The following is a 24,324-nucleotide window of genomic DNA, read 5'->3' as shown; positions in this document are numbered from 1 at the left end:
GATGGTCACGTTCCAAGTCTATATCAAGATGGAAAATCTTAAATTCACTGGCAAATTAGTGCACCCGACATCCCCGGGTATCAACAAAATTGTTTTTATTTACATACTTTTGATTTGTTGATAATAATCGAACATCTAATCATGTAAACCAGTGGTCCCCACATGTTAAGAACATAACGTTCATAACACAATTTTACCAGACACTTTACCTTTCGTTTACTTTCGTTTACCATTTGCTTATGTTTTGTTTAGTTTCTCATTAGATGTCAAAAGGTACGCTTATTTGATTATATTTGTATTTTGTATTGCACACATTGTTTTCAATATCACTTTAAATCTCTAGCCGGTACAATTTGTGCCAGCTCAAGCATATCAACTTTGTACAAAAGAATTGAACCTTAAGTTTTTGTATGCTCAGAAAAAAAAGTGTGACATGGTCATATAAATTTAAATTGTTATCACGCCTTTGGCAATCGTATTGGTGTCGCTAATGAAAAACATCACACCCAGTAGCGATTTCTTTCGCTATTGTCCTCAATGCGAGGGGCACATTTCATTCATCCCATTTGGTGAAATAAAAAACCACCATCAATCCAACTGAATCAACCAAATTGTAACAACTTAAAAGATGTGTACCTTACGTTACATGAATTAATAAATAAATAAATAAAATAAAAAATGTTCTCTGCCTTAACTTCGGTCCCACAAAACATGTCTGGCCCGGTTCCACCCTTTCGTATTCGCTTCCCTGCTCACATGAGTGTGGCTAACACCAACGTTGCCGATTGTTAACATTCTACCCCATGATTATGAAATCGATAAACAGCAACTAATATTCTCACTTTTCTACCCGGAGCAGACCGGTTGTTCCTGGTGTTTTCGTTCCACACGAATTTGTATTCAGGAATCTCCACCAAATCTCGTTCTAATCCAGTCAGGGTGCGATTGATTGTTCAATTCTCTTATGTTTGTCCAAAATGCCCGCTCGTGTTCCACTTTGTCACGTCATTTCACGTCACGGTCACGATAGGCCACGTTTTTATACGCTCTACGACGATCCAAGTATTTCATCACCCTAGAGACTTAACCTTTTTTTTTCTTTCTCAAACTCAAGTCCCTCAGAGGCGGAAGCTGTTCGATAAGTACCACTTTTTTATGAATACACCTATAACTACGTAAACAAAAACCGCGAAACGCGAACTCTCAGGCTGCACTCTCACTCAAGAAGACGCTGTGATATTCCTCTATCTAGAGATGACGCCGCGCTACGCGAGATGAGATGATACCTGTTGGCCGTTCCGCACTAAACTGAACGGGTACGCGACATACGCGCGCGGTGTATCATCTGAATTGAATCTGAATAATGTTGCTGCAGTCGTTGTGATTTCGCGACGCGTCCGTCGTCGCCGTTCATAGACAAACGCGATTGAATATCATTATTATTGAAAAGTTTTTCGTACTTACGCGACGGCCACGAACGACTATTTGCGTGACGTTAAAAAGTACATCGAATGACGGCGGCGGCGACGGTGGACATCGTGGTGTAGAATATTCAAGAAAACGGAAAACACGATTGACGCCGCGCCGTGTTGTTTTACTGTGAATGTGTAGCTACCTACTAGGCTAGACAAAGTCATCCGGTTGGTATTGTTTTGTGTATGAAGTTCTGAACGTTGAACTTCTGGGGTGGGTGCAACAGCTACGTATTTGTAACGTCATTCACTTAGCGCACCCGGTTGAGCGTACGCATGGATGGCAATCTTAATGCAGATAACCTTAGCGCGAATCATCGTTTACGAACAGAGGTTCGTGTGTATCATGAGCTCAAGTTTTCATAATTTTCGTAAAAATGAGAAGCATTTTCACGGAAAAGCGCAAAAATATCGTGCACAAATGGTGTACTTTTCCCAACATTTCGCTGAGTCTGTTGGCGTAAATGGAAGAAGTAAGCATTGGAGTGGTCCGAAATGCGACTCAGAAGTATGGAGAGGAAACTACCTCCGTGGACAGAACAAATCTGGGCAGAAACCAGGTCCGGTGGACAAAACTTTGGACCAGAAAATCATGCGTTCTTACGCCAGTAGGAAGACTGCTTCAATTCGGGATGTGGTCGAGAATTTCCCTCTCTGCATCGTCCATCGGGCCAAGGTAAAATTTGGTCTTAAGACATATAAGAAGCAGAAGAGACCGAAGTAGAGTCAAAAACAAGCCGCTTTTGTCAAACCAAGAGCTCGTAAGTTATATGATCAACTGTTGTGTGGAAAATCGGTGTGCGTAATCATCGGCGGCGAAACCTATTGCAAGTTTAACCACAAAAGCTTCCGGGTGACCAGTATTAAACTGTTAGGGATTTCCAAAGTATTCACGTGACGTAAATATCAAATTTAATAGAAAAATTCGTTGGAAGTGCAAAGGTTCGTCAAGTCGTATGTAAGTGTGGCATGCATTTCGAGCCGATCGTGAACACTGAAACAATGAATACAGCTGTTTACGCCGCAAGCATGATCACCCAGTAGGGGAGAATGAGGATACTTGATCCCTGGGGATACTTGATTTCTTCGCTATATCTCGAAACAGGAATGTCTTACAAATATCATATGTTCTAGAAAAATGTGCCAAATAGAACAAAACAACAATCCTGTTATCTCAACAATTAAAAAAAATTTTTTTTTCGAGTTATTGAACTTTGTTTGGAAAATTTAACAAAATGTGCTTAGAAGATCTTTTTTCGTCGCATTAAAATGTTTCTCGCATAAAAAATTATAATAAAAATATTTTTTCCCAATATGTCAATCGTTAGAGCATAATATGAACTTCATTATGCAGTATATTCAAAGCATTTGTTTTAAGTAAAGGTTTTCCAAAATGTATGTTATGGGTATAATTGATCCCTTGAGCCCAAAAAGATATATTTTTCTTCTGAATGGATTCTGATTATTGATTATCATGAAATAACTAATATTTGTTCAATAACCAATGATTATCCAGTAATTATCTGTTAAAAAGCACTAAAAAACACTGTAACACAAGACTAGAAGACATACCCTTAGAATTCCTTTGTCTGATACTCACAAGCTGTGAAATGAGAACTAACATGGCAAAAAATAGTCATCGGACCTTTTATTTTTGGATTTTGCTAGATTTTCGCCTAGGGTCAGGGCACCCTTAATTAAGGATCAAGTCTCCTTTAGTAAAAGGATCAAGTCTCCTGTAACTTAAAAAATATCCCTTTTTTTTGGTCTCACAAAAATGCTTCTAGTTTATCTACGATTTCATGTATCGTACCAACTTTTGGAGCATATAAACTTGAAATTACACGTATCAGAAAATGCCGAAGCCGGCGAGGTGCAAAATTTTCCCAATAAGATATGATGAAATTAAGAAAAGGGGATCAAGTATCCCCATTCTCCCCTACTGTTTTGGCCTGATTTTCAATCAGTTTACTACTCAAGGACACGATGGTTTAACTTTTTGAATAGTGCCAATCCAACAAAATCTAGATTGTACCGAATGAGATGAGTCCGCAAAATTGAGACCGACTGAAACGTTATGGGTTTATACGAAATCGTCTTTGGGAAAACATGAAAAGCGTGCAGATTCTATAAAAAACTTCACAAAATATTGAAAAAAGTGGTCAAAATCATCGCAAATCATTCTGTAATGAAGCTAATGAGCAGTCATCTATCAAAAATGGGATCACTGTCAATCGTAAACTGGAATTTAGTTTTCTTTTTATTCACTGTAAAAGGGGACTATAGAAAACATGAAAGTGAAAAAAAAATTGTTCCTAAATTGTGTTTAGACTGTTCATATTTAATCGTGCTTAGATATAATGGGACAAATTTGTATGCGAAATTTCAAACTTGTAAAACGTTATGCGCTGCCGGCTAAAATTGATCCTAGTTTCCTTACAAGATCTCATGCCAAGTTTGGGCCAGATCGGACCACAGGAACGAGTCCGAAGTTTGTGTGGGATTTAGAGACTTTTTGTTCGGGAGAAACATAAAAAATCAGCTTTCCATCAATTGCTTTGGTCCTCTTCGATTTCTATTGAATATGGTTTTTCTTAAAACTCAAATTATTACAAATATTTCATCCGAAGACTGCATTTCGATTTGAGTTAAGATAAAAAAGTTATTACGCTTCAAAAATGGAATAACTTTTTCAAGGGTGTGCTGCGTCAAAATGTGCGACGCAGTGCTCCATTGATAGTAATGAATATCACCCTTAAAAAAGTTAGCCCATTTTTGAGGCCTAATAACTTTTTTTTTATCTTAACTTGAATCGCAATGCAGTGAATCGCAAATATTTGTCATGATTTAGGCTTTAAGAAAACAAGTAGATATTCAAAAAAAATCGGCCGAAAGGGAAAAAAAAAATTGATCAAATACTGGATTTTCAGGTTTCTTCCGGCCAAAATGTCTCAAAATCTCTTACAAACTTCAGGCTCATTGAACGACCCCTTCCCGTGATCTGATCTGGCCCAAATTTGGCATGAGATCTTGTACTAGGACTAGGATCAGTTTTAGCCCGCAGTGCATAATTTTTTCAAAAGTCGGGTCATTTTGGGCAGTCTATGGGCACCTTATATGACTCAATCGAGAGTGAATCAACTACAGTTGTCATCCAAAGTTTGTTCAAACTTTCCCTAATTTACGGCATCTCAGTATGAGAATGACACTAGTTGCATTTCATTATCACCTTTTCGATTTTTTGGGTAAATAACAACGATTATGATAACAAAAAATCCCCTGGTTGTGATACGTTTTATTGAAAAAAAAAAAGTCAAAGAAGAATGCAGATAAGAGCTTTTTCGTGCTGGATATAAAATTTGGACAACTGACGGTGCAGTCCGAACCGCAGGAAATGCAATTCGACATTCCAATGTAGCTGGAGTGCACTAATGTCTAGATATCATTCGTGCAAAATGATAAATTATACATTAATGTAGGATCGTTCAGAGGTTTTTTTAAATCTTCGATAGTTGTACCTTAACCACAGAGAACTGACGTACAAGTTCGAACAAAAAATCATCAAAAAAGTGTGTAAAATTTCAAAAGCTATCAACAAGAAAATACGTTAAAAATTGACTTGAAACAGTGTCATCTATTGCGCCTTTTAAAAATAACAATCTTTAAATCCACCTTTAAAAGTAAGATAAGGCGTAATGGTATATGAATCGTATATGAACACTAAACATACCGACGGGGGTCAAAAGACCCCTAACACTTATTTCGCGAAAATCTCTTGTTTCTCAACCGATTTTTATAAAATTCAAAGTTTTGCAAAGCTTGTAACGTGACTCAAATTTGATTCTCAGGCAATACTCAGCTACAATCATTTAAAGTTATTCAAAGTTTAAGAAAAAAAAATCCAAAAAAACATGCTCCGGAAATAAGGCTGTATAAAACATGCATTTTGAAAATAGAAATAGTCATGTAGAAAAATGTGCGAAAAAACAATTATAATTGGAGTTATAGTCATTTGAAGTTGAAAAAATGTCATTTGACCTTCTCAAGTACGTTAATTGTTAAATCCGTGAAAGGAAATTGATGAAATTTTCAGTGATATTGCCTAGCAATGTAATGTTTACATGTGCAAAATGTGGTGATTTGTCAAATAGTTTTTGAGAGAGAGCATATGCAAAGTTCGATGATCCAAATTTGAGAAGCATGTCAGCACAAAAAAAATGCTGGAAACGTTCAGCAATCCAAAGTTTTGCGGAAAACCTGCAATCGGTTTTCTTATTGCTGGATTTTTCAGCATTCGTTGTGTTCTTGTCATCCCGGATCGGAGCGCGTCTGACAATCGGACCGATTACTGTTAAAAAAAAGCTTGTCGATTTAAAAACGTCCGATTTTCCGGACCATTTCCCTGCTGCTAAAAGCAGTGTCGAAGAAATGACCTGGCAGTTCTAATCGGTTCAGATTTGGTTTGAATTCGGTCAATTTTTCCTGGCCGAATTGACGCGACGCACACAGGAGTACGTAGAAGGAAAAGTTGACCAAACATATTTTTTTAGGTTTGAAGTCAATGAAAGCGTTTACTTTAACTCATCAATCGTTTTTGGATCATTTAATATATTTTTCACCGTTTTCGTAATTTTTCATAATTATCCCTTAGAAATTTTTCATCGAAATTTTTTTTTATTTGTTTTCAAAAGAGAAATAACAATTGATAATATTCGAAAAAGAGCATAAATTTCACTAAGCTTTGAATTAAAATAAACGAATCCCAAGGTGACTTTTTTGTGGAAAAAACTATCAATATTTGTTAACTTCATACTTGAAAATATCTTAAGGGGGGAGTAGGGTCTAACGGGTAAAAAAAAACACCATTTTCACGAATTTTTTTTAGAGCTATCGTTCAAACAAATGTATTCAAATTTTTTGCATTTAAATACAAAGCATTGTTGAAAGAACATTTTTTCAGTAATTTTTTCGTAGAAAAATATTGAAAAATGAGCCGGTGACGGAGCACTTTCGAGGACGCCTTTTAGAAAACAGGATTTGTGGTGGACACTGTATCTCAGCACAGAATCCTCTGAAGTCAAAAAATCAGAGCAAAATATTTTTAATAGATGTTTTTCTATACCCCAACGATTTTATTTAACTTAAAAAAATTTTTAAAGAAATTTTTGTGGCTGTTTGAAGTAAAAACTACGATTTTTCATGAAAAAATCCGCCATTTTTTATCTGTAAAATCTCCCCAAAGTAAAAAAAAAGAAAATCGTTGGGGTTTGGTATTTTATATGTAGAAAATATGTTCCAAATTTGAAAAGAATCGGTGAAGTAGTTTTCAAATGACGAGGTCCACGGACTTTAAAAATGTGCTTTCGAGAAAAACGCGTTTGAAGTTTCTGCTCTCTCTCTCTTGCAGTATTAGATAAGAGGAGATAAAGGCCTATAATTTCTACAGTTTTGCTTCGATTGACTTGAAAATTTGACACAACATTCTTGAAATGTTTTATAATAAGAAAATAAAAAAATAAAAAAAAATCGATTTTTTTTAAGTGTTAGTCTGCCGAAAAATGTTTTGTTTCAATGATATTTTTATATTTTTATAATATGTCTTAACTAGATGTTAAATGAAATAAATTTATTCCGAATAACTTAAATTTTTTGATAAATCCAAATAGTATATTAATTTACGGTGGCAGCAATAAAAAACTTGGTTTCAGAAACTGAACCTATTTTGGTCGAGAATCCGCCTAGAAACGGTCTGGGATCGGACCAATTTTAATCTGGAATCGGACCGAGTTTGGTCTGGAAATCCGGATCAATTGCTTTGAAAGCATCGCGTCGCGTCGCCAGAATACTTGTGTCACCAGAGCAATGAATTGGTCCGAAATTGGTCGGTTTTCTAGTCTGTTTTCGGACCGACTCACAGGTTTAACGGACCAAACCCGACCGATTCGTTTTCAGTAGAAATTTCACATTTTTAATCAGATTCAAATGCGATGAATCTGTCAATATCTACCTGAAAAACATGATTGTGGCACATATCGTTGAACTTACATTTTATTTTGGCGTGAAACACATTAAGATACTGCGCGGACAACATGCTTAATGTTGTTTTGGAGCCAGAACAATGAGGTAAACAATGAGAAATCAGCTGTTCGTTTGAAAAGCTGAATGGCTTAATATTTTATTTTCCTCTATATTCTAGCACCCAGACATCAAGTCAAGAGTGAGTTTTTATTGGACAGGTAGATATTTCATGAAAGATAATAATCAAAACTTTTTTCAGGTGGCGGAATGATTCAATATTTAATTTTAAATTGAAATATACATTTGATACCAAATACAGCCGGTTGTTTTGAAAAAAATAGCTAGCATCAATTTTTGCTGTTTTTTTTTCCAACAATAATGCTGTCAGCGGGATAAAAACCAGCAAAATTTTACTGGTTTCAAGCAAAACAATATTGCTGTGTAGGGAAAATTTTATTGAACTTATTGAAACACGTGGTTTCAAACATTTTTACAAAGTTTCAGAAAAATTGTATGGCTGGAAGTAGTTTCGGTCATTAAAGGATTTTATTCCAACTCATCTATATGAGTTCTTTAAGTTAATATTGAAAACAGATTAATATACATAAAAATGATTTGTTCTGTGAGATTTGTTTTGGCACTTTAGTAATTTTGTAGGGGAGAGTAGGGATCGTGGGCCATGGGGAAACGTGGGCCACCCTTAATATCTCGGATATGTGTTGAGATAAATATTTCAATCCAACTGTCATAGTCGTCGCTTTGCGTAAACATATTTTTCTATATGTTGTTAACTTGTGTACGCATCATAAATATACTTCTTTTAAAAAACAAGCTAACAAAAATTTATTTACATAATTAAACAAGCACCAGCAAATTTCATCGGTGGGAAATCTAAAGTTCATAACAAAAATATGTTCATGTGCTTATGATCTTAGTTTTGTCTTGTTCTTGTTTATTGTTTATCAATGCAAAAAGACATACACCTGTTAAACAGCTAATAACTTTTTTGTCTAAAAAGATACGAAGTTATGTTATTCGACAAAGTTGTTCAGCGGAAAATTTCCTTTAGGAAATTTATAAATTGGAACAAAAACCAATAGCGAGCTCGGTTCCACAGAAGAAACAAAAATGATGTTGATTTTTCAGTACAAAATGTTTAATTTTCCCATACAAACCTAAAAGTTCTAATTTACTCATGTAAACGTTACTTAGAAAATCTGCGAAAAATCATGGATGAGTTTTTGACCAAAACAAAGCTTTTAAGACCCCAGGGTTCGAGAAATTCAAAAATAACCCCAAATCGACTCAGTCTAGTACAGCAATTGACAACATAAATAATCAATACATATTATCCTATGGATAAACTGTCCCTCCTTCTTCAAAAGATGCGCATAGGATGGAGGAAGGACCCAAATGGGCCTGTGGAACATCACAGAAAAAAAAATCTTTTATATTAATGAAGTTATGATGCAAGAAAAAAAAAGTTACCTATAATACCCCACTCTCCCCTGCATTATACGAAGAGCTTTCCAGATGTAAACTCAACTAACTTGTAAATTGAACATATCGGTTTCAAACTGTCCCATTCATCGGTTATTCAGAAATTATTGTAATTTTGTACGGTTAAGTTGAACAAAGAGCAACAATCAGTAGGTACATGGAACTTCATGCATATCCGGTTCAAATTGTTCCAAGCTGCCACTAGCGAAGGTTAATTAAAACGAAATCCGTTTACAAACCTCGTTCAAAATCGCAAAGGAACGGTTGCCCACACACGGCGCGTTCCGCTCGTCTCGCACTTTTCATGAATGAACACGAGAGTTTTGCGTACACGAAACTCACCTTCAAAGACCCAGCAAGCAGCAACAAACAAGAAGCGCCCTTGAGAGCGTCCGCTGGGAACGCTTGTGTTTCTGACTCCGAAAGATGAACGATTTAGCGCAAATAATTTCAATTCTGTTTGAAATAAACCATCTCTCGTATGCAAGAACTGACGAACGGGGTAAAAAAAACTGGTAGCCGATTTTTGTGTGGGTTATGAGGCCTGGGCGACGACGACAGCTGGAACAAGTGGTGAAACTTGTTTTTTTTTGTCTGGACTTTGTTCTCGTGAACCCAGACAGACCTGCAGTCACGAATGTTCAGGAATTTTCAGGAAAGAAATCGTCTTTCATCTGATTTTTTCCTTAGAGTTAACTTTCTGCTATTTTTTTAAATTTTTTTATATGTTACAAACTGATTTTTTTTCCTGATTTAAGAAGATAGTTTTCTACTTCCCCTACGAATCATACTATAGTCAATAAATCATCAGATTTGCACAAAAAACTATAGCGCGAGGTAAACCAGGCATACAAATGGGCACAATTCTTTCGTTCACCTCCTCAACCCGGTTGGTAAACCTACGATTGTATATATGGCATGGCAAGTGAGCAAAGTAGCATGTTTACAATCACAACATATCCGCCTCTTCTGGTCTGGTCGCAACTTTTTCCGTTTCTCGGACCGATTCCAATATAGAACCTTTACCTACTAGCAGTAGTGTGGTTGCAAATCAACGACTACCTCACATTGATTCAAGTTCAGTGTGAAGAACGTGTTAGAGAACGTTGCCACTAATCTACAATTCGACACCGGGTGCCTGCCATTATTTGGTTCTGTTTTTTGCCTTATTTCATTCCACCATGTGGATTGGTATTTTGTCTGGTGTTTGTTTTGATTTTGTACTGTCAGGCGGCGATCAACAGCTTTCAGTTTGTGTGAGTTTAGAGTGATTTACCCAGTTGTGTGGGTATGTTTTTACTTTTTATGGCAACCTTTTCTTGACGAGCGTGTATAAGTTTATAGCAATCGACATGACAGGAACACAGTATAGCATTCACATGACTTCGTGTTTAGTACAAGATATCTAACAAACAAAGGAAAAACGGTTAAGATATTCAATTCTTTTTGAATGACAATATTAACTTAAACACTTAAAATTTTTTATTATTCTTTGCTGGGTGATAATGACATCTTGGTTCATGGAAGAATTTGGAGTGTTCTTTTAATTGTAACGACGAGCTTTGAAAATTCACACCGTCATCCTCAAACTGGAAGGTCAAGATCGAGTTTCAAAATGTACGGTGAAAAATTGGTTAAATTATGCAACGTGAAATCAAACAGCTGGAATCAATAATTTCAGTTAAATCAACAATAATTATGAATAATTGGTTCGAACATCCAGATGCAGCAGAATATTTGACAGTACTGAAAATTACAATACTTGTTTTTAGTACTTTACAGATGTTCGATTTTGTGAAGTGTACGGTAGATAAAGCAGTTTTTTGAGCTATTTTTATTTCTACCATAATGGGCTGCGAGACGCGAGTCTCTCTAAAAAAAGATAATCCTGATTCCTATTTGATTTTTCGTCTTACACAAAAAAATCAACACACATCAGTCTCAGTATAACAGATTTTGCGAATTATCAGCGAGGAAGATCATCCACCTCTCACGCGTGATTTGAGTTTCATCATCGTGTGTTTGTTTTGATGGGAGGGAGAGACGAAGGAAAATTGAATTAAGTTTCCGTTTGCTTTGGCTTTGGTTGCTGACCAACCCAAAACCAAGATTCGAACATCAGTCCCAACGATTGAGAAGCAGAAACCGTACCGTTCTAACTATTTCGTCATTCAGCATACCTAGGGTAGAATTGTAGTTTTGTGTTATCCGCTCTGATAAAAAAGGACTATCTCTAGTTTCAGAACACATTGAAATTTAGGAATGGTACTGTCACCATCAGATTATTGGGAAAATCATGGAACATTGAGAACGCTCAATGCCCCCTCAGTGGCCGGAGGCACACGTAATATCCAGCGAGAACTATCATCATCTAGAGAGCAGCAACCATTCGCAAAATTTCAAATGCGGTAGATTTTTTTTCCTCATTCGTAGTGAGAATTGAACCCTCGACGAGACGCATTTGATGGAATCAAAAGACACCACAACAGTCACCTCACAGTTAAAGCTAAACTGACTGCAGGATTGATGGTAGAATAGGAGAGCTTCATGAACTTACCTCTCTGCTACGAGGATACAGAAACTGGGATCGGAGCGTTGCCACCGATGGGCCGGATCGGTTGATGACCATTTTTTTTTCCTTTTTTGCACTTTTACTGAATGGTTGTAACACAAATCAGAATCAGCTGCAAAACGATTGAGGGATTTTTTGACAGGTATTTCCAAGCGATTATGTTTCAACTTTTTATTGATTTTGGCGATCGGGTAGCTGGAATTTGTTTTTGTTCAAGTATTTTTTCTCAGCAGTGAATTGACAACTTTCTGATAGGATTTTCTTGTCAACACAATTTTGAATGATTTGAGGTTTTAATGACTCAAACTGGATTTACAGTTAGTTTGAATGTTAAATCTAGAATACTCACTTCAGAGTTAAGAATTTAAAATTTATAATATAGATTTGGATTTCGATTTTAGATTTTAGATTCTAGATTTTAGATTTTAGATTTTAGATTTTAAGATTTTAGATTTCAGATTTCAGATTTTAAATTTCAGATTTTAGATTTTAGATTTTAGATTTTAATTTTAGATTTTAGATTTTCGATTTTAGATTTTAGATTTTAGATTTTAGATTTTAGATTTTAGATTTTAGATTTTAGATTTTAGATTTTAGATTTTAGATTTTAGATTTTAGATTTTAGATTTTAGATTTTAGATTTTAGATTTTAGATTTTAGATTTTAGATTTTAGATTTTAGATTTTAGATTTTAGATTTTAGATTTTAGATTTTAGATTTTAGATTTTAGATTTTAGATTTTAGATTTTAGATTTTAGATTTTAGATTTTAGATTTTAGATTTTAGATTTCAGATTTTAGATTTCAGATTTTAGATTTTAGATTTTAGATTTTAGATTTTGGATTTTAGATTTTAGATTTTAGATTTCAGATTTTAATTTTAGATTTTAGACTAAATTGAAAAATTCAGTTTTAATTTATAATTCAACTTTAAGATTTAAAGTCTGGATTGAGTGTAAAATGAAGTTTCAAATTATGGAATAATATCAGAATTTCGATTAGAAATATGAAAACAAAATTGTAATTTAAAATCTAAATGCAGAAATACATAAAAAACGGATTCGTCGTTAGAAATAGCCTTTGAAGTAGACAGTTGCACTAAGAAGGTGAGTTAATCTGATTATCATTTTGTGATTGCCAACATAATCGCACTGTTTGCAGATCGAAAAAATTTACCTTTCTTATAAACTTCAATCCATCAAACAAATCGGTATGCACAGTAGACTGAGTCAATTTCGGTTCATTTATGAATTTATCAAACCCTGAGGTCAGAAAAGCTTCGTTTTGGTTCAAATTTTATCCATGATTTTTTTTGCAGAATTTAAAAGTAACGTTTACATGAGTAAATTTAGACTTTTAGATTTGTATGGAAAAATAGAATATTTTTTACTGAAAAATCAACATCATTTTTGTTTCTTCTGTGGAACCGAGCCTGCTGATGGTTTTTGTGCTAATTAATAAATTCTCTAAAGGAAATTTTTCGCTTAACAATTTTGTTGAAGACCGTAACTTTGTATCTTATTGGGCAAAAAAAATATTAGCTGTTTAACAGGGGTATGTCTGGTCTGCTGAATAACAACAACATTAAGCATGTTCACTGTTCAGTGACCGCGCATTATCTAAATGTGTTCCACGCCTAAATGAAATGCAAGTTAAACTATATGTGCCACAATAACGGTTTTTTCAGTTTCTATAGATTAATCGCATTTGAAACTGATAAAAAAATTGATATTTCTACTAAAAAACAATATTTAATTCGAAAAAAAAAACAGATTTTTATTCCGAAAAAACATTGAACAAATCTTATCATCATAATCGTTCATAATAAAAATCAACTGTGATGTTATGATTTTTCGAAACAAAAAAACTTCAACAAAGCGGACCAACGTCTTTCTCAGGAAATACGTGATACAGATACAGGAATGCCCAAATGTGTCAAATTGCACCTTCTTTACATTGTTAATTAACTTGCTGTGACCTAAACCACAGAGAACAGACATACAAGCTAGCCCACGAAAGTTGTGTAAAAATCCTAACACCCTTTTTGAACCAATTTTTGTCTTTTGGCTGGGCCACCAGATGTCTCCAAACACACCAAAGAGAACTGTCAAAACAAAGCTGACTAAGTTTCAGTCAGTTTTCTATAGGTCGTATGTGCTGCTAAGCATACTTCAAGAAAATCGCTGTTGAAGTTTCGTTCGAAACTTGATGAACGAACGTTCACCATGTTGCATGAAAAAAATAATCATAAAAGTTAAACAAAACAGCTGGATACTAAAGTGATACGTGAAAGTAACCCGCTTTGAAATGCCTAGAATCAATACTGCTGGGTAAGACTGATCGTCAAGAATGTTCTTGTATTTGACTGGACATAGGTGATGCATTTTCTTACATAAATTACTGTTCAAGAAGTGCGAAAACTTAAACCGAAGGTGTTAGTTATCTTAAATGTCATAGTAGTGCCAAAATAAAGAAAGTGAAAGTTCGCCCAGTTAAAAGTAACTCTGATTTCATTTATTTAGCAATACATTAAAGCCGTCCATTTTACTGAGACATTGGATTCGTTTTTTGTGAGTTCATATACGATTACGCCTTTTTGAAAACTGGGCACTTTAAAATTGATTTGTAACTTTTGAACGGCGCAATAGATGGCACTGTTTGAAGTCAATTTCTAACGTATTTTTTGGGTGATAGCATTTGAAATTTTACACACTTTTTTGAAGATTTTTTGTTCGAGCTTGTACGTCTGTTCTCTGTGCCTAAACAACCTATGAGGATTTTTTTTGTAGCGACCCAGCACACTCTCCCACACAAAGAAGATTGATTAATTGAAAAGTTTTTAACCATTTCTTTTACATTTTTTGTGATTTTAGAAAAATAAAAATATTCACACTCGGATCTGGAGAAGCGAGAATTAGTTACGCGAGGGACATCTTTAAGTGAAGACAAATCGCCGAGTTCCATGCTTTCTTTGGCCCAAAACTTCCATGAGCGAGAGCTTTTTATTCCTGACTAAATAATTAGACTAAGAAAATTAAAAAAAAATCATTTCTGGAATCCAGCATTGGAAAAACAATGGTTTCGTGGTACTAAGGAAAACTTAAAATTAGTTAATAAACGTAAGCTCCAATAAAAATCCAAAGTGTCGCTATTGGAATAAATTTGAACTTGGGTATCTTTAATAAATTGCAATGGACTTTTCATAAGATCGATCTGTACATATAAACATAGTTTTTTTTCTGTCTATCTGTCTGTTCCCTGTAGACTCGGAAACAACATATTCGATTTGCTTGAAACTTAGAATGTGGGTGCATTCGAGGCCGGGAAAGGTTCCTATTTTGGTTTGAGAACCCTCCCTCTCACTGGAAGGCCAAACGTATACATAACTCGGAAATGATCAAGCAAATTGTATCAAATTTGACATAGGAGGATGTTTGGGCACGAGGGGGTATAGAGTGTTTCCTGAGACAGATTGTGGTAGGGTAACTTTTTGTTTTTGTTTTGAAAAATGTAAACACCAACTGGTCGCCATTTTGTTCTTTGATGATAAGCACTGCTCAAAACTTTCTTTTGAAAACTTCTTTAATTAATATCATAAACATACCTTCATGTCTTAACTTATTATGAATCAAGAAATAATAAAATAAAGAATTTGTATTTTCCTCACAAATGTGCGCTTGCAGAACTACTACAATTACATGGCCAATTTTATTTTGTTATTATCTGGTCATTGAACATGCGTAGTGCTATTGTTATGTTTACCCTACCACGATATGCCGAGAAAATTTAAACATGAGAAATCAGCTGTTCGATTGACGAGTGGGGAAATGCCTTATAGGAAATAGGGAGGGAGGCCTCCAACCAAATTTCATTACATACCCTAGTAACCAAAAGTCGCATAGTTACTTAATTGTGTGTATTCAAAGTTCACATTTAGCTGAATTAAAGTTACTCGAGACAAATAAAAACCATTTTTTCGCAAGCGCTGAATTAGGACTTCTGATCGAACCTGAAAAGTCCATAGAAGATGTAAGTATTTTATTTTTGTGCGTTCTAGGCTAGGCGACTCAAAAAATTAAAAAAATAAAATTTCAGTATCGTGCTTTCTAATGGACTTCTAACGAACTTTTTATTTCCATGCGGAACTTCTAATAAACTTTTCAGTTTCATGCAGAAGTTCTATGGAACCTGTGTGTTGTTCAAGCTGTGTCAAAATTCTTAAAATGATTTTTTCTCATTTTCTTAGAATTTTTTTCAAAGGCTGATTGGCAACATTTTATTCTATCATGCTTATTAAAATATTTTACCGAAAAAAACGTTGTTTTCTTGCCTCGTCGATGGTGAAGACAAAAATGGGGGGAGGTAGCCACGACGGACACTTTGGAAATCTGGGTCGATTGATCTCATAATTTTCTCTAAGTTGAAGGCGGGAATTTGCCGTGAAAAGCGAGCAATTCTTATAATTTTCTTAAATTTTGATTTCTGGTTTCAACTGGTAATCTAAAATATACAAATATGTTTTATTACAAAAAAAAAACACAAGCAACTTCCTCTAACTGAATCTGTTTCTGCAGCTCTTCAAAATTGGATTGTAATAAAAATTGCAGCGGTTTGTTGTCGTTAATGCGTTTAATTTCAAATTTTGCCGGTTTGACACGGGAAAAATTAATTGCTTACACGGTGATCATCGATTCATGGTGTGCAAGGATAATTTTCATTTGGTCTGGCGGTCCTCATTTCACGGCTCTTGTTTATTATATTTGAAGCTGGTTGTTTAATATTCTTCAACCTGACCACTTTTAAAGAATAACCCGTAAATTCTTTCAAGTTGATGTTTTTAATCTCTATGAATCAGAAAAAAAGCCATGGTACGAAGGTAACTTTTATCCCGCAGGTTCAGGTTCAAATCTCCATGCAGAAAATTTTTTCAAGTAAGTATAGAAGTTTTTGAAAATAGCAACAAATATAAATAATAATAAATAGGTTTTTAAAGCAATTCAAAAAGCAAAGTTAAAAAAAGTTTTTGCTAGATTTTTTTTTCAAAATTTCATTTGAAGCTAAAAAGCTTTGATTATGGAAGTTGAAAGTATCAATAAGAACTTAAAATGTCAGCTGAATAGAACGCTAAAGAGCCTTCAACCACGGCTGAGTAAGCTTCTAAGACACTATTCTTTGGAGCTTTGGAACCAAATTTTGTATGAAGCGGCATTTTGGTTCGAGAAATGGTGATATACTTTTTCGAGACTTTCCCTTCTTCCATAGGGGATATTGGCAGAGAGAAAAGCTTCCATAAAAATGTTTTCCTTAAATCGAGAATTTATCTAACAAATGGAATTAATTTTGACATAGGGAATTGCGGGGGAGCTCTAATCACGTTACCTAAATTAAAACAAAGTGAAAACAAATTAATCATACAGTTTTGTTTGCATAACTCGAAAAGTTATCAAGCAAATGGAATCAAATTTGACATGGGAAGGTATATGGGAACGAAATACGTTTCTATGCTTGTTACAGACCCATTTGTCATGAAGTGTGGAAAGGGAAAGGGCGGAGGATATTCGTTATGAATGTTATTGTATTGCTTAAGAACTTAACAGCAAATGGAACCAAATTTGATATGAGAGTTTTTGTTACGACAAAATTGGAGCCCTCTCTTTTTACACCAAGGGGGGGTGGGTAGGGGAAAGGAGAGGTTCTACAGAATTTTAGCTAGTACTAATCCAGCAAAAAAGACCATGTCTTATAAGAGAGGTTGTTTGCGTACGAATAATCTGGAACCCTCCCTTCGATCAGGGCGGAGTCGGGAAGAAGGAGATGATATGTAATTCATATTTTATTTGGCATAACTCGAAAATATACATTTTGACATAACTAAAGAGAGAATCAATGAGCAGAGCAAAAATTTTATATCTTGAAAATAAATTTAAAGGTCAAGTTTCAGAAAAAAGGGCATTCGAAAAAAAATGCAACACTTTGTTTTGTGAATAACTTTTGAATGCTTAAATGGATATAAGTGAAATTTTCAGCGAAGCTACTTGGTAATGTAATGTTCACATGTGCAAATTTTTGTGATGTTCTTTCAAGTGGTTTCGAGATAGCGTCCAATGATAAAGTTTTTCGACTTTTATTTTTGGGCAACACGTGCGCCATCGATAATACATACTATGGACCCCCCTCTTTATCAAATCGCAATTTTGTTATTTTTTTTTCTATTTTCTAAAGCTTCAAAATAAATCAAAATTTTCGGTACAAATTCCTTCGGTACAAAAACAACATATTTGACTTTTTATCACTCTATCACAGTGTATGCGTAATGGTATGATTCCATATCCAACTAAAACAGAGTACAAACTGCAGCGAAAACAGACGCATTTAGAGGCAGTTTTATTTGTCAATCATTATGAAACACTGAGTGATTTGTAGATTCCACACACACGTTTTACTCCTAAAGTACTAGAAATCCATTTTTTTTTCAAATATTTCTCCTAGTTTATCTCTGGAAAATACAGGTGAGACTTGCCAACGAAAAGTTTGTGGCTGGAAACCTGCCAGGTGACGGCTAAAGAGTTCGTTTAGCTGTCCATTACATTTTTTTTTTCAAAATATCTCCCCACTAGCAGTCCAAATATTTTGCGCATGATTTGACCACCGTATTTTGTTTGTTTTACGGGTGTGCAGCTTTTCTACCTTGTAAAAATGAAGTCAGGCCTGTTTATTAGTCAACTAGACGAACCAGTCAGATTTTTTTTATCACTTCCTCTATTGATATTTCGGATAAAGCTTGAATAAACCTCTCACATTCTTCTCACTTCATGAAATCAATAATCTCACATTTTATTCAAATTGTAGCTCACTATTGGGTGCTCTAGGACTTCTTTAACGATTTACCATGTAAACTTTGGTCAAATAGTTGATTTCCTGCTGTAATAGAGTCCCCCACTAGGACTTTTCTGGGTTTCTTGATCCTGCCCATAATATTTTGTCAATGAACTTCAGTATTGGGCGATATCTCAAAAACCACTTGACAGATTATCACCAAATTTTGTACAAGTACACATAACATTACTAAGTAGCTTTACTGAAAATTTTATCAATTTTCATTTATGCATTCAAAAGTTATTCACAAAACAAAGGGTTACATTTTTTTCGTATACACTCATTAGATAAAATCATCTTTGTGATGCAATACGAAACTACAGTTGCAGCTCTTCTTTTACATAATACTAACAAAAAATCAAATATTAGTAATTTTCTTAAATTTAATTTTTTTGAAGGTTTAGCAAAGCATACCGGGTCAGCGAGTATACGATGAATATAGAATTTTCGAGTTTCGTTTATTTCGATGGATAACATAAGCATTTATAAGCTTCAAATCTTCTACAGGAGGAAAACTGTATTAGTGAGAATTCTTTTCAACCCTCGTCCGTCCCTGAAATTTTTACCCGTTACAGTCCCTGGAGTGTCAATTTGACACTCCTAACTAAAACCATTATATCCCTCTTGTTTCCCAACCGACTTATCATATTTGTGTAGAGTATTGCATCGTCAATGTAATTACACCACTAGTATCGGTATGAAATTCTCTTACTGATGAATATAAATTTATTGCGAAAATCTAGCGTAAATATACTCAAAATCCAGTGCAAAGTTGAATTTAAGAGCAAGAAAATCTGAAAAACTGCAAATTGACAAAAAGTTTGCAAAACAGCTACTTTTGATAATTCGTCAAAAATTCTGTGTTTCGTATTTTAAAAATCTAAAAATGCGAGAATGTGCCAAATTACGTCAACTTTCAAATCCTCTTTTCAACATTTATCTGGTATGACTTAAACAATTTTGACGGTTCATTGATTGAAAAGCAAGATTCATCACTTTTTACATTTTTTGTAGTCACGATCTTGAGAAATTCCAAAAAAAATATATCCTTATGTGCAACGTAAAGTTTCTAACTTCAGCTTTCTGTATCATAAAGTGAAATTTTTTTCTGAGCATTCCGTAGCTGATCTACGGTGATTTTTTCATAGTATGTTTCATAATTTTTTTTTCTTAGACTTTTAATATTTAAAGGAAAATTGAAGTGTTGTAGCTGAATATTATATAAGAAACATATTTGAGTTACATAACGAGGTTTCCAAAACTATAAACTTTGTAAAAATCGGTTGAGAAACAAGAGAGATTGACACTCAAAGTATGTTTTTTATTTTGTTTTTTTCTGGGCTTTCAAAAAGTAATGACGCAAAATCAAAGATTTTAAGAACTCATTGCGGGTACCTGGGGATTTTTTTATTTGGATGCACTCAAATAAAGTTAAAACCTGCCAAACTTCTAACAGATTCATATTGACACTCAAGAGCGGGTTAGGGTTAAGCGAGAAGAAAATTTCAGCCTTTTTAATAAACCCTCCAAAGCCGTTCGCAAAATATCCACTTTGGGGGAATTTTACCTGTAGTTTTATGGCGTTCTCCTGGCCGCAAATGTTGAACGATTTTGTTGATATTAGATTCATTGTGAAGGTAATTGATTCTAGTTTCTCATTATTGTAAAACAAAGTCGGTATGTTTAACCAGGTTACCAAAAATTGGTTTCCAGTGCAAAAAGTTAAAAAAAGATTAAAACAAATGTATAACTTCTGACAGCTTTGTTATATTTGAGGGTTTTATTGAATTTTCGAATCGTCAAGAATACATCTTTCCAATGATGTATAAAATGTTGGGGTTCAATGAAAGTTTTGACCGCTATCGCGGATCTTACTTGAAAAAATTACTTAAAACTTTTGCTTTGCTTCGCTGTATCTCACTTTTCAATTATCCACTTTTCAAAACTAAAATTTGAGTTTTCTCTCATTAATTTTATTATCATTGTGCGCTTCGAGTCATATTGACCCGAACAGCTTTGGAAGGTTAAGCACGGTTTTCCGATTTTTTTTTCTTAAACTTTTGAACGTAACTAACACAGTTTGCAAAACAATAAATTTTGTACATTTCTTTTGAGAAGCATGAGGGATTAAGCAAATATCTTCAAAAGATACCCATTATTAATCACTAAACGTGTCAAAAATAGATTTATTCCACATTTCACGTGGTCTTCTAAGTAGCTAAATACTAGCCAACATTCTAGCACAGCAACGCTCGTGCGTCAGAGATAGGCGATAATGCGAGAAGTTCAAGTGAATCTAGCATATGTTACCCAGTGCAGGGAAAAACATGGTACTCTCGAGTGTGTGGAGGAAAATTCACAACCCATCCACCACCTTCAACACCCTTTATCTTCTTCCATCGCCAATGTTTTGCCCGCTCAAACTTTTACTTGATTTCTGCTTATTTTGCGAACTTGTAAATGCCCGGTCGGGAATTCCACTTCTTCTAGAGCGCGAATGATTTAGCTAGCTCTAACCGCCCGGTCGACGAACTGCGGAGTGGAGATGAACTTTATTCTTCGGTAAACAAAATCCGAATCAAAATAGCTATGCCTCCACATCTCCCTCCTCAATCTTTGGTAAACACAGTAACCAAATCGGTTCCGGAAAAGTCAACATTTGGGTTGAGCCGGGAGATGCCGAATGTATCGATTCCGGTTGTGTTTTCTAATATTTGTTTAGCAACATTTGAAGGTACGGGCACTTATTTTTCCATTATTTGTTTGAAACTATATTTTGTTTTTGGTTGAAAATTTAACAGTATCATTTTTTTCAAGTATAATAAGTACGGAATTAAAAACTTTTCGTTTATTAGTTTACTTGAACAGAAAAGTTCAAGCCGCGATGAACCAATAATATGAATCTTTACTTAAATCTGATCCCACTTGAATATCAAGATCCTCGTGAAGTATGTGTGTACATATTTCTATTGCAATTTCTCTATTCTTGAACTGGAATTCTACACTTCAACAAGATAGTATTGGTAAAAGCTGTAGATTCAGGTGTATCGAGAAAATAACCTGTGCAATATAGCAGGTACTACGTTCCTTACCTCCTCTTGTTGACTTATCAATCAAAATGTGGTACAGGGGAGTAGTGAAGAAATTCCTTTTGCATTCCACACAGTTCCTATTTCCGACCAGATAAAAACTACCATATAAGTGTTTTGTAATGTTCTCTTGATTATGAATTCAACTTCAATATTTTTTTTCATCAGATTCTGCCCTTTCGTTTTGAACTCCCTCATTATTTTTATTGATGAACAGAAGGAAGATCTAGAAATAACGTCTACGTCTAGCCAAATCTTTTCTACCTGTCGCGCCTGTGGGTGTTCTGTTCTTTTGTGCTTATCTATATGATCTTCTTCCTTTCGACGAAATTCAGGGTAGGGCCACCATTCATATATTGCACTTACGTACGTAATACTTACGTACGCATTTCGCACCGGTTCAACCCTTCCGATATTGAATGAAATTAGATACCTACTCACTCACCTAGGACAACAAGGTGACGACTCAAAGACTCCGGATAGCAATAAATCGTTCGTTTTCCGGTGTTTTATGGACCCGGTAATGGGTACGGCATTGTGGGTTGCCGGTTTATGATTCGGGAAAGTATCGTTTTGTACCCGAGAGTCGAACGGCATGACTGGTTCCAATAGGATTTTTTCAGTATGATCGAGAATATTTGCTACTAAGTCAGCAAAAGAGATCAACAACAACTAAAAGATAACCTGATACGGAACCTGATTCTGTAACGGATGTTTATTCAGATCCGATTTAAAACATGATCCCGGTTATGATTCTTATTTTGTTTCAGATCCAAAACCTGATTCTGATACTGATCCTGACCCCGATCTTTATCCTGATCGTGATTCTTATTCGGATCATTATCTTGATTCCAATTTCGATCCTGATGCTGAATCATAACCCTGTTCCTGAATCTTGAATCTTGATCCTGAATTTTGATCCTGTTCCTTAATCCTGATCTTAGATCTTCATTGATACCTACCGAATATTCCATGTGTGAATCCTGGTCAGGATCAAGGTTGCCATCATATTTTCAGAACTTATCCGGGCCGGACAAATTCGGGCTATTTTATATAAAAACCTGGCAAAATCCAGACATTTGATTTCCAAATTTTCGAAAAAAAATCCGAGCAATGTCCGTGCAAATTTGATCAAAACTACTCTACAGAATTCAAGATAAATAAGGCCGGAACAAATATCAATTTCTTCTTTTGTCATACCCCCCCCCCCCCCTTTCGAAATTCCCAAAAAATCAGAAGGGGGGAATAAATAAAGTTTGAAGTACTTTATGGGAATTTTGAAGGATGTTTTTATCAAAATATCCGAAAGATTAGAGAACCAAAAACACATTGTGGAAGATGCGTGATTTATCATCTTTTGTATTCTTGATTTTATCGAAATTTTCGATAAAAAATTACTTGATTTATACGTTGTGTGCAATGATATAGTATACAATTTTGTTACATATAAGCTTTCGTGCGATTTATTTCAATTTATTGGTTTATGCATTATTTTTTACAATTAACCCCCCCCCCCCCCCCCCACCCCCTCGCGATGTTCCAACTCCAAATGACAAAAGAAGGATTTGAAATTTGTTCCGGCCCAACTAAAAAAAACTTTTTTTTTTTCATTAAAACTCCTCAGCAGACTTTGATTCGTATTTTAAGTTTCCAGAAAACCTTTTATGATTATTTTTACAAAGCTTGTTAAAATAGTTCTCAAATAAAAAAAAATTACAACAAATTTTTTTTTTGAATTTTATTTGGCAAATAAAAAGAATGAAACCGGGAAAAATCCGGGCTTTTTTCGATAAATTAAAAAGCCGCCGACTGTGGCCTAGAGAATAGCGTTCAAGTCTTCTAAGCCAGAGGTCATGAGATCGAGTCTCGGTAACGACATACATAGTACTATTTCTGTGAGCTGGTGGTGTTAGTTTCACTGAGATTCTATATGTGTGTTCGTTTTTTTTTCTATAGGGGATTCGGTCTATAATCAGAAGAATATTTGTAGAAACCGTAATTCAATCATGTTTTGGAAGTCATTCCTGGTAAAAAAATACACAGGAATTCAAATTGATAGTGCCTCAAAATATGATAAGGATGTTTTATGAGTGGGTTTTTGAGAAAACTGAACTTGAAGATCAAATTTTATATCATTTTAGCTCAGGATCTAGGAGGTTATTTGCCTAGATTAGGGTTACCATATCCTGCAACGCCAAAAAGAGTTAATTGAGAAAAAAAATGTAAAGACAAACGTAATTTATTAAAAAAAACTATGATGTTTGGGGCCGTTCAGATACCACGTGGACTAGCGTGGACATTTGGCAAACCTCTACCCCCCTCCACGGATGTCCACGTGGACAGATTTTAAATTTGTTTTTTTTTTTTCTAAATCTAATTTGACAGTTAGAAAACACCACTTATTGCTAGACACCGATGCCATAATGCTGGTAAAGTATCAAAAATGAAACCTAAACAGAAAACCACTTAATGCCTTTTTGTTATTGGGATGGCTGAAACCGAATAAGCACTTCCTGAAATAAAATCACTTTAAAAATTTTTAATTTTTTAATTAGCATATTAATTACTTACTTTCAAGTGGCTAATAGTTGTTTAAACTTAAACTAGAAAACTTTGCTATTTTAAGATTTTGATTGAAACATCTTAATATTTATTCACCTTTAGAAAATATTTTGAATGTAAGTATGTCCACGTGGGCATTAGACAAACCCCTACCCCCCTCTCCGTGGACAAGCGTGGACATTTCCATACCCTCCTTCCCCCCCTTAATTTGTCCACGTGGTATCTGAACGGCCCCT

General features: G+C 34.8%; 1 protein-coding gene and 1 long non-coding RNA gene across 2 annotated transcripts in view; one reads left to right on the top strand and one right to left on the bottom strand.

Annotated features, from left to right (window-relative positions):
* Positions 1 to 24,324, bottom strand: part of LOC129752480 (uncharacterized protein DDB_G0271670-like) — a 130,070-nt gene that overhangs the window by 34,094 nt on the left and 71,652 nt on the right. The window lies entirely within an intron of this gene.
* Positions 10,833 to 14,794, top strand: LOC129756524 (uncharacterized). Its single transcript, XR_008739471.1, has 3 exons — positions 10,833 to 11,175; positions 11,228 to 11,704; positions 14,435 to 14,794. It is a non-coding gene; the product is annotated as an uncharacterized LOC129756524 (long non-coding RNA).

Source organism: Uranotaenia lowii, chromosome 3 (genome assembly GCF_029784155.1).
Source record: "Uranotaenia lowii strain MFRU-FL chromosome 3, ASM2978415v1, whole genome shotgun sequence".
Lineage (NCBI taxonomy): Eukaryota > Metazoa > Arthropoda > Insecta > Diptera > Culicidae > Uranotaenia > Uranotaenia lowii.
Note: the sequence above shows the minus strand (reverse complement) of the source record. Positions and strands in the feature narration are given on the sequence as shown.